The following is a 10,595-nucleotide window of genomic DNA, read 5'->3' on the forward strand; positions in this document are numbered from 1 at the left end:
GCTAGGACTTGAAAAACTCATTATCGAAGTCTTTGTACAAATTAACAGCGTTCATCTAAATGCTGCCACTTTGCCTAAATTAACGGCATTTATCTAAATGCCACCACTAGTACGTTACCATCACATTACATAAAATAGCGACATTAAATCAAATTCCGTCACTAGTATGTTCCCGGTGCATTATATAAATTGCTGGCATTTATCTAGACGCCGCCATTAGTACATTGCATATTGTATAAATTAACGGCATTTATGTAAACCCCGTCACTAGTATACGTTGCCACTACATTGCATAAATTAATAGTGTTTATCTAAATGCCACCACAAGTATGTTGCCGGTGCATTATATAAATTAATGGCATTTATTTAAATGCCACCGCAATACATTGTCGATGCATTGCATAAATTAACGGCATTTATCCAAACGCTGGCACTAGTATGTTGCTGATGCATTATATAAATGCCACTAGCTATATTTTCTTGACGTTTCATAAGTGCCACCAAACAATAGTAATTGACATTTGCAAGCGTATTCTGAATTTTAAATAAACCTTGAAGTATTTAAGTTATCGGCATTTTTGAAACACAAACGAATTTAGATAGAAACACATAGCAGTTTACTTATGTCTACATTTACCAATAATATGATATCCCACAATAAAAAATATATATAATACACAAGTTAATAATAAATATAATATAATGAGTCATTGATGTAATAGAGAAAAAAATTACAAATCAAATCACAAGAAAGTGAATTAACAACTACTATATATAATATTAGTACATGTGAAGAGAGACTATTTCTATTGATTTCTAGAATCCCTTGATTTTTCACTGGCAACTTCAATATCTTCAAATCGTAATCTTAAAAAGTGGCTGAACATTGATATAACCTACATACATAAAGTCAAATCATTAAATAGTTAACTCAATGGATTATTCCGGTAGTGAAAGAAGTTTCTTACCTTGAATTTTTCATCTTGAATAAATGACTTTTTTTTTTTTTTTTGAAACTGAGGTTGTCATTAGATTAAACCAGAGATTGAATACAAGAGGGGATAGCATCCACAGTCATGATGCTATTACTAATGCTTAGAGTATCTTTACATAACATGTGAGCTAAGTTATTACAAGTTCTTCTAGTGTGCCTGGCAGACCAGTTGGTGAAGGAATTCAGAGTGATCTTGGTGTCTCTGATTAGAATTCCTATGTATGAGTCTGTTTTAGATGGGGACATCAGGCCATTAACCACTTGTAGAGAGTCTCCTTCTATTATCACTTCTTGCCACCCGAGTGTTTTGATGAACATGGAAGCTTGATATGCTGCAAAGGCTTTAGCTAGAAGAGGTTATGGGAAAAGACTATGATTCATTCTTAATGTAGCATGCACCTTCCCTTCCCAATCACGTATTACTGCCCCTACTCTCACCTTGCAGTTGAGTTTGTCAATTCCAGCATCCCAATTAAGCTTCATTTTTCCTTGTGGAGAGGCTTCCCATTGCGCCTTAGCATTTGAATGAGTGGAATCTGCCTGAGCTGGCTGTTGAGATTGGTGAAGTTCTGCAATGAGTAACTTGACAGCTTGGATGATAGAGTTGGGATTTGAGAACTGATTATTGAAGACCAAGTCATTCCTTCTTTTCCAAATAAGCCATGCAATAAGAGCAAATTCTAGCATCTCTTCTTCTTCAAAGGACTCGAGTAGAGATTCCAATAGGGCTTTGAAAGACTGGAAAAAGTTGGTTTTTTGTATCTTTTTCCCACATTGACTCCAAACATCTTGCGTAGTGGGGCATTCCCATAAAGCGTGCTCAATTGTTTCAGGTTGGAGCTTGCATATGGGGCAGACATCTTCTTTAGTGGCCTTCCTTTGGTAGAGTTTGGCTTTGGTAGGGATGGCATTTAAGCATGCTCTCCACAGGAAGGTCTTATTTGTAGGTGGAGTCTTAAGATGCCAAATCTTTGTCCAGGGCAGCTATTCACTTGATTCTTTTGAGGATTGTCCCTTCCTTTGGTTCTCAATCTCTATTTTTAGGTGGTATGCTGACTTGACTGTAAAGGAACATGTGGTGGTGCATCTCCAGATCATCCTATCTGGTGTAGGGTAAGGGCTGAGAGGAATTCTTTTAAGGATGCCAGCTTCTACCCTGTTGAAAATGGCTTATACTAATGGGAGATTCCATTGGTGGGAGGTCTTGTCGATGAGCATGGCAACCTTTGAGTCAGTTGGGAGGAACCTAATGGTGCTCTGAGGTTGGTAGGATGTCTTATGTGGAAACCATTTATCATTCCATATTTCCACTGACTGTCCATCTCCCACACGCCAGAATAATCCTTCCTTCAGTAAGGGTCTTGCTGAGGTGAAGCTTTGCCATAAAAATGAGGAGTTGTTTCCAGTTTTTGCAGAGAGAAAGGAGTTATGTTTGAAGTACTTCTCTTTTAGAACCTTGGCAGCGAGGGAATTGGGGGTAGTTATGACTCTCCAACCTTGTTTTGCTAGGAGGGCATAATTGAAGTTCTCAATGTCCCTAAGGCCCAGCCCTCCTAAGGTCTTTGATTTTGACATTTGGCTCCATGGTACCCAGAGTATCTTGTGTTCTTGTGCTTTTTGTCCCCACCAGAAGGACCTTACTAGCTTGTTTAGTTCCTTAAGAAGCTATTTGGGCAACTTGAAGATCCCCATGCTGTATGTTGGGATTGCTTGGATGACTGGCTTGATGAGTGTTTCCTTGCCTGCCTAAGAAAGCAACTTTGTTTTCCAGCTACTCAGTTTTGCTTGAACTCTATCCAGTATGCCCTTGAAAGACTGAGATCTGGATCTTCCTACAAGGGCTGGCAAGCCCAAGTATTTCTCATATGAGTCCTGCAATGCTTGTTACTATTTCTCGGGTGTGTTCTCTAATGTTAAAGCTGAAGAAAATTGAGATCTTGTCCTTGTTCAGTCTCTGTCCTGATGCTTTTTCATAGGAGTCCAGTAGAGAGTAGAGTTTACTCCATTCAATGGAGTTTGCTTTACAAAATAGAAGGGAGTCATCTGCAAAGAAAAGATGGTTAATGTGTAGGTGATGTTTCCTGATGGGTAGACCTGTGATCAGCTTGTTGTGTTCAGCTTGGTTCAGGAGACGACTGAGAGCTTCAGTGCATAAAATGAAAAGGTAGGGGGAGAGGGGGTCCCCTTGCCTTATGCCTCGAAAGGGGCAGAAGAAAGGTTGTCTCTCCATTGATGATGAGGGAGTAGGACACTGATGATACACATTTCATGATGAGTCCAATCCAAGTTGTAGAAAACCCCATCTTCTCCATGACAGCTTCCATGAAGACCCATTATATCCTATCATAGGCCTTGCTCATGTCCAGTTTTAAAGTCATGAAGCCCTCTCTACCTTTCAATCTTGCTTTCATGGTGTGTAGAGATTCATAAGCCATAATGATGTTATCCATGATGAGTCTTCTAGGCACAAAGGCAGTCTGAGTAGGGGAAATGATGCTTGGTAAAACTGTCAAAGTCTTTGCAATTATCTTGTAAAAGACATTGCATAGGCTAATTGGTCTAAAATCTATGACTGTAGATGGGTTCAGCTCCTTTGGGATGAGAGCTATGAAGGTTTCATTGATTTTTTTGTCCCAAACTCCTCCATTTAAGACCTCTAGAGTTGCCTTACAGACACTAGTGCTCACTGTCTCCTAGTATTTTTTGAAAAATAAGGCAGGGAACCCATCAGACCCAGGGGATCCAAGAGGATCATGCTAAAGATGGTCTCTTTGATTTCCATTTCAGTGAATTCAGTGGAGAGTTTTAAGTTCATGTCTTCTATAACTGAGTGCTTCATGTGGGAAATACAGTTCTCAATGCCTACAGGATGTGAGGTTGAGAAGTGGTTTGTGAAGAAGCTCTGAAGTACATTACATATTTCTTGAGGGTCCTGGGTAATAAGTCCTGATTCTGATTGGATCCTACTGATTGTGTTGGTTTTTTTCCTCTGGCTTGAACACTTGTGGAAGAAATTAGTATTTCGATCACCATCTTTTAACCATGCCTGTTTAGCTCTTTGCTTCCATTTTAGATTTTCTTCATCCATGATAACATTTATCTCTTGTTGAACCTTCTTGATTTCCTCATACAAATTGCTCTGGTTTGACTCTTGCAGGTGTTTTAGGAGTTCTGATTTCTCTATTAACCTTTTCCCTTGGTCTCTTTTTCTGGTTTTACTGCATGACTTTAGTCTATCCTTGCAGAGGTTGAGTCCTTGTAAGGTCCTGTGTAATCTGTTTGGATGGTTTGTAGGGGAGTCCCATGCTTTTTTGATGAGGCTAGTGTAGTCATCATGTATTGTCCAGGCTGCTTCAAATCTAAAAATTCTCTTCTTTTTCCCTCTGTGTGATTGGCCTTTGGTCTGGACAAGGATAGGCTTGTGGTCTGATTGGGTGCAATCTAGGTGGTTCACTGAGTTATTGGCAAAATGATTGATCCAGAGGGTATTCCCACATGTCCTATCAAGTCTTTCCTTAGTGAATGAATTGCCCTCTCTATTATTAGACCATGTGAATCTGTCTCCACTGAAGCCCAGGTCATACAGGTTGTAATGGGAGAGTGCATTTCTGAATTGCACCATTTGTCTATAAGGTCTGAAAGAGGCACCGAATTTCTTTCTTTGGTGTGTGATTTCATTGAAGTCACCTAAGCACAACCATGGGATGTTTGCTGCAGGTTTTAACCCCATAAGAAGGTCCCAGCTTCCTTGCCTTTTGGCTGTGTTAGGATGGCCATAGAATCCTGTGACTTTTCATTTGAAAGAGTCGGATGGGTGATTTACTAGTGTTGAGATGTGCCAGTTGGTGTAATTAAGCACCTCTACCATTCCATTATCATTCCACAATAAAGCTATACCCCCACTTCTACCTCTATTGTCTACACTGAAGCAACTATCAAAACCCAGACTTATCTTAATTCTGTCCATTTTGCCTCGTGAGCATTTGGTTTCTGTGAGAAAAACCAAATGGGGCTGCTTTGTTTTCACCAAAAAGGTGTAGTTCCTGGATTGTACAAGGGTTCCCAAGCCCTTTACAGTTCCAGCTCAGGCAGTTCATTTGGGAAGATAGGGCTGCAATACAATGTAGTTTGAGTTGAACTCATGTCTAGTTGGAGCTGAGTTTTCTGTTTCTTATGAGCCATGTTTGCACGGGTGTTAACCCTTCCATTAAAAGTCCTCTTTGTTTTGGTGACCAGAGAGGGATCATTGGTTGTGTTTGTAACTTCAGAGAGGGGGGATGAGATGGATCGAGCTTTCCTCTTCCATGATTTGCCTATGATAGGCTGGCGGGAGGAGTTTTCTTTATTCTCAGGGGTATTCTTGGGAGTGTTGGCCCCTTTGTTTGACTTTTGTAGACCATTTAAAGGAGTAGTCTCAAAGTTAAACATTACTACATCATCAACAGGAGGGCCTATAGGGTGTAAGGGTATGGACTGATCATGAAGTGTGGGTGGATCCTTTGAAATTCTAACCTGAGCTAGAGTATGGGATTCATGTAAGGAGTATATCACGTGATCTCTAAGACCAGGAGGGTTACCTGTTGCTGACATCTTCAGGCCTTCCTTGGTATGGGTCGCACCTTCATGGTCCTGGTTGACTACCTTAATTCCTGCTGCCACTGTCAAGGTAGTTGCCTCAGCTGCTGACTTTGACATAGCCTCACCATGATGGGGCTGCAGTCTCCTTCCTCCTCTGTGCTTCTTCTCCAATATGAGCTACTATGCTCTTGGTCCATTGATCCACCGTATTTCGTAAGGAATGCTCCTTTAGCTAAAAACAGACTGGCTCGAAGTCATTGCCCATATTGCTCCTTTGCTTGATGCTTTGATGGCCTTTCTGTGCAACTCCCTTTTGCATGTAGTAGGCACCCACATTTGAAGCAGAACATGGGAAGCCTTTCATATTTGAAAGAGAGCCAATACTGTTTGCTGACAATCTTCAAGAAACGGCCTCTTGGAAGAGGCTTAGTGATGTTGATTTCAGACTTAATCCTTAAGAAACAACCCCATCCATAACCCTCTGTATCGACTTCCCACTTCAAGGACTTTGCCTAAACTAGTCCCCACTATTATGCTGACTTCTTTGTTCATACCAACGAAAGGGAGGTTATGAACTTGAACCCAGAAAGGTTCAGAGTGGAACTGTAGTTCAACAAGGGATAGAGTTCCCTCAAATTCTTTCATGCAGACGAGATGTCGGTCAAAAGACCATGGCCTTCCCAGTATAACCTTTTGATTGTCTGAGTATAGTTGGAGCTCAATGAGGAACTGGTTTAATCCCAGTTCTTTGAAGGTGATCTATCCCTCAGTGTTCCAAAGCTTGGACATAGTTGTTTTGAAAGCTTCTCTGTTTGCAATTCTGTCATTGCAGATCATACCAAGGAGACAAAGTTCTCCCTTAATGTTTGAGGATAAAACTGCTTCTTCTGGAAGAATAATTTCTTCTTGTTCTTCTTATGTAAGCTTTAGAGATTCCCAACGTCTTGTAAGATCTTCTGCCATTGTCCCAAATTCTCTATAGACTCACGCCTTAGAGACTAAAACCAGCACTTCCCAAAACGGAAAGAGTTGAAGCAAACCTCAACCTATCGAGAGGAGAGGACTCGAATAAATGACTTAAGCTCTAGACAAAAGAGAAAAACATAGGCATATCAAGTTAAAGAAATAAGAAATATGCAAAATATAACAGAAATATATTAGAGATTGATGAGTGCATGAAAGTGCACTCCAAATTCCCTATATTGGACTAAAATGCTAAAAGGTGAATAGAAATTATAGAAATTAATATGTATTCTTGAATTAAGTTTCTAACTATTTTGGGATACTCCTAATCAAACTTTTATATTTAATTTTAGAGTCTCTAAAAGAGCAAGTCAAAGTCCAGTAAAATTCAAAAGAGGACTTTCATGTGAGTTTGAGAGCAATTTGGATCAAGAAAAAAAAGAAAAAAAATTATAAAAAGAAACTGCAAGAAGTCCAAATCTAAAATTCACTAGGAGAAAGCGTGGGCATACTTTAGTATTTTGATCACAACCTTCTACTCATATATCATATTGATGTGATTCTTAATGCGTTCGAAAGCTATCATTAAGGGCTATGACTTTATGTATAATAAAGATTTTTAAATTCGGAATCTTGAAGCATGTACAAGGCTGCCAAGCTGAGTCCTAAAAGTTAAACGCTTTTTCAGTCGAGGATCAGAAAAACATTAGGGATTCTTTTCAATCCTATATAAGCCTAGCATTGACACGAAATTGAGGGGAGGAGATGAACAAGATGCAGATCTAAATAGAAAAATATTTTATTTTTGTACTTTTTAAGTTCTCCCATGGAGAACTAAATCTTGGGTAAATCATAGGGCGGAAATTGATTGGTGAAAATACTTTTACCAATCTCTATTTGTTTTGGATATTATAAGTTTGAGACAATTATATTAAATCTTTCTATGGTTTAATTTGGTTGAGCTATAGGATTATGAATATATATTTGTGACTTAAACATGTTTTTTATGCCTTCGATGTGATCTTCTGCTGCACTATTGTTTGTGAGCATAGGATGGTCTTTATATGTGATATTTCTTTTTATACATGAAAACTATGGTTTGTCAAGGGAGTATAGATTCTAGAATTAAATTTGATAAAGTACATGAACATAGCGTCATATCTTCTGATTAGGAATTTGGTACTATAATTCTTAATTGTGTATTTAATTAGTTTGGATTGAAAAAGTCAGAGTATTGGATCTGATTGATAGAAACCTAAAGCTTTACTTACCTTTTTATCCATGCCTTAATCTCATTTTAATTGTGTGCTTTAGGTCAAATTTTTATATTGTTGTCATAATGTCATTTAATCTTTTCCATCAAGTTTGCATCTTTGTAGCATTTCTTTCGACTCTCTGTGGATCGACACCTTGAACTATACCATACCGACCGTGTAATAGTTTGGGCATAATCAAATTTTGGTACCGTTACCGAGCAGAACGGTGCAAGAATCTCTATGGTTTAATTTCAGCTGCCGCTCACTATTATGGATGTAGACACACTATTGAACCACGTTAAATCTCTATATTGTTTTTTATTTCTCTCTTTCTTTGCTTTTCTATGCTATTCGGCAAAATTGTTGCATGTTTCACAACAAGTCTCCTATGCAGTCTCAGTTATTGCCAATCCGATATTAAATGAACAAGTAGATCACGTTTTTAAATTCGAACTCTATTTTTGAATAACCTCGACCGAGTCCAACTCTAACTCGTTGGCACCTCTCCTAAATCTCTCTATAAATATCTTCATTTCTGTGTATTATTTCGAAAAAGTATAAACCTCAGTAAGTGCAATGGCCAAACCCAAGATACCCAGTCTGACACCGTGCGTGTTCAACGTTCACCACACCAATAGCTGTCTACCTCATTCCTATCACAACATCCATCGCATTTTCTCTCTCATGTTTCTTTTCTCTCAAGCTATCGATTAATCTATTTCTCTCTGTAGCCAATGCCGAGCCCATGAAAGGAAATCAGTTGTGTCTCGAAAACATCGAATTAATGCTCTAAGGTAATTAATTTGATCATAAATTAGGATTCGCATACATGAGCTAATTATATATATTATTTTTAAAGCCAATTCTTTAGAAGCTAATATTTATGTATCACACATGTCATGATATCTGCAAGTAGGGCTGTGCAAACCCTCTGCCAACTCCAACTCCATTCGACCTCAGCTCCAATTCTGACTCTGATGAAGTTGGAGTATTCGGAATTCAAAGTTGGAATTGGAGTCCCTCCGAGAATGAATGTCGGAGTTGGAGTCGAAGTTCGGAGGCATGTAGAGCTCCGAACTCTGACCTTTTTTCAAAAAAAAAAAAAAAAAAAATTAGATGTAAAATGACATTGTTTTGCATATGATTTCTTTGTTAAAAAAAAAAAAAAAACTAAACAATGTTGTTCCATTTCATGTAGAATGACGCTTCACACGGGGGTCCAAAACGTAGGACCCCCCCTTCTTCCCCTCACTCTCTTTCCTTTCTTCTTTGTTCTCTCTCTATTGCCCTCTTCTTGTATGCCACCCAGTGCCATTTGTCATTGTCACGAGCCCAAGCCTATCGTAGAATATTTCCCTTAAGCGGAGTTGAGCTTTTGTGATGCTGTAAGTGTATTTTACCTAGCCTTAATTAATTTTCGCAATTGTTGACCAATTTTATGTTTTTGAATTTTAGGGTTGGGAATTTTGGGGATTTTTTTTGCCATGATTTCATTGTAAAGTTTGGAAGCATTAATATATTTGATGCTTTACATTAAACCACAAAATTTGCAATTCTAGTGGTATATATATTCATATAGCTTGAAAACTTGTTTTGAAAATTCCATGGAAGCATAGAAATGGCTCGACTTATTTTGATTCGCAATTGGTTTTCAAATTTCTTTACTATCTATTTTTTTACTATTTAATCTTCACTGGTTGCATATTGCCTTAGCCTGCTAATATTCCCTCTTAATTCTAAATCATCTCTCTCCGGTTATAGCTTTACCAAATTACCATTCATTATCACTGTACGTAGACTGATGAACTAGTGCCACATTGCCAACAAACAGATTCACTTTGGGACCTTCTAATTTCTGTAACATGCTTAATTAACTCCATTGTAATATATATCAAATGGAAAGGTATATATGGCATATATTTCTGATATGGTATATATTACCTTTTTTCTATTAAGTTTAGTTCATCAAATTCAAACACTAGGCTTTATTTATTTATTTTTTCTTTCTGAACTATAAGAACCAGCCACAGTAATATTTTCAAGAAAAACTTGTGGCTTTTTCTTCTCTTCAATGGTTCTATTAGGTGTAAGACAAAACACTTCTCTAAAGTTGTAAACAAATAGACGTGCCTAACATTGTAAAATGTAAATGCACATCCGACATATGTATGTCCATGCATGGGTGATGACTAGAATTTTAGTTGCTATGTAGATTGCCCTAACTATGTTAGACGTTAAATATTTTATTAACTATTTTTTCAAGCCTCCATGACTAGCAATGTAAAATATTATGCTGAGCTCGAGAGGTGAGAAAACTCATTTCACAAAAGAATCATCATGTGAAAATCATTGTTTATTTTATCTCAGAGCCGTGCTACTTCCACGAGACAGGTCCAGCTGACAACAGCAAAAATGTTTTTTTTATTTTTCTTCATTTATTTTTTTTATATTGTTTAACATTTTTTTTAAAAATAAATTCACAACATTACTAAAAAATACTTTTTTCATCTCTAAGTCAAAAAAAGAAAAAGGAAAAAAAAAAAAAATTGTCGGAACCCAACTCTCGGTGACAATAGTATTTCTCTTTATCTTAACGTAAATGAAACAATAAATCTATTGAATACGAACGCATATATACATTTTTCCTTCAGTAGAAGATCAGAAGCATTATTTATAACTAGTTGTTTGAGGACCGGTGGTTTTAAGGTTAGAGCTAGCTAGGCAAAAGAAGTAGCGATTAAGAAAGTGGCATGACAGATATAGTATACTTATAGCAAGGATAAGGTTAAAGGTCACTTGGTCAA

The sequence above is a fragment of the Carya illinoinensis genome, chromosome 12 (assembly GCF_018687715.1).
Source record: "Carya illinoinensis cultivar Pawnee chromosome 12, C.illinoinensisPawnee_v1, whole genome shotgun sequence".
NCBI classification, from domain to species: domain Eukaryota; kingdom Viridiplantae; phylum Streptophyta; class Magnoliopsida; order Fagales; family Juglandaceae; genus Carya; species Carya illinoinensis.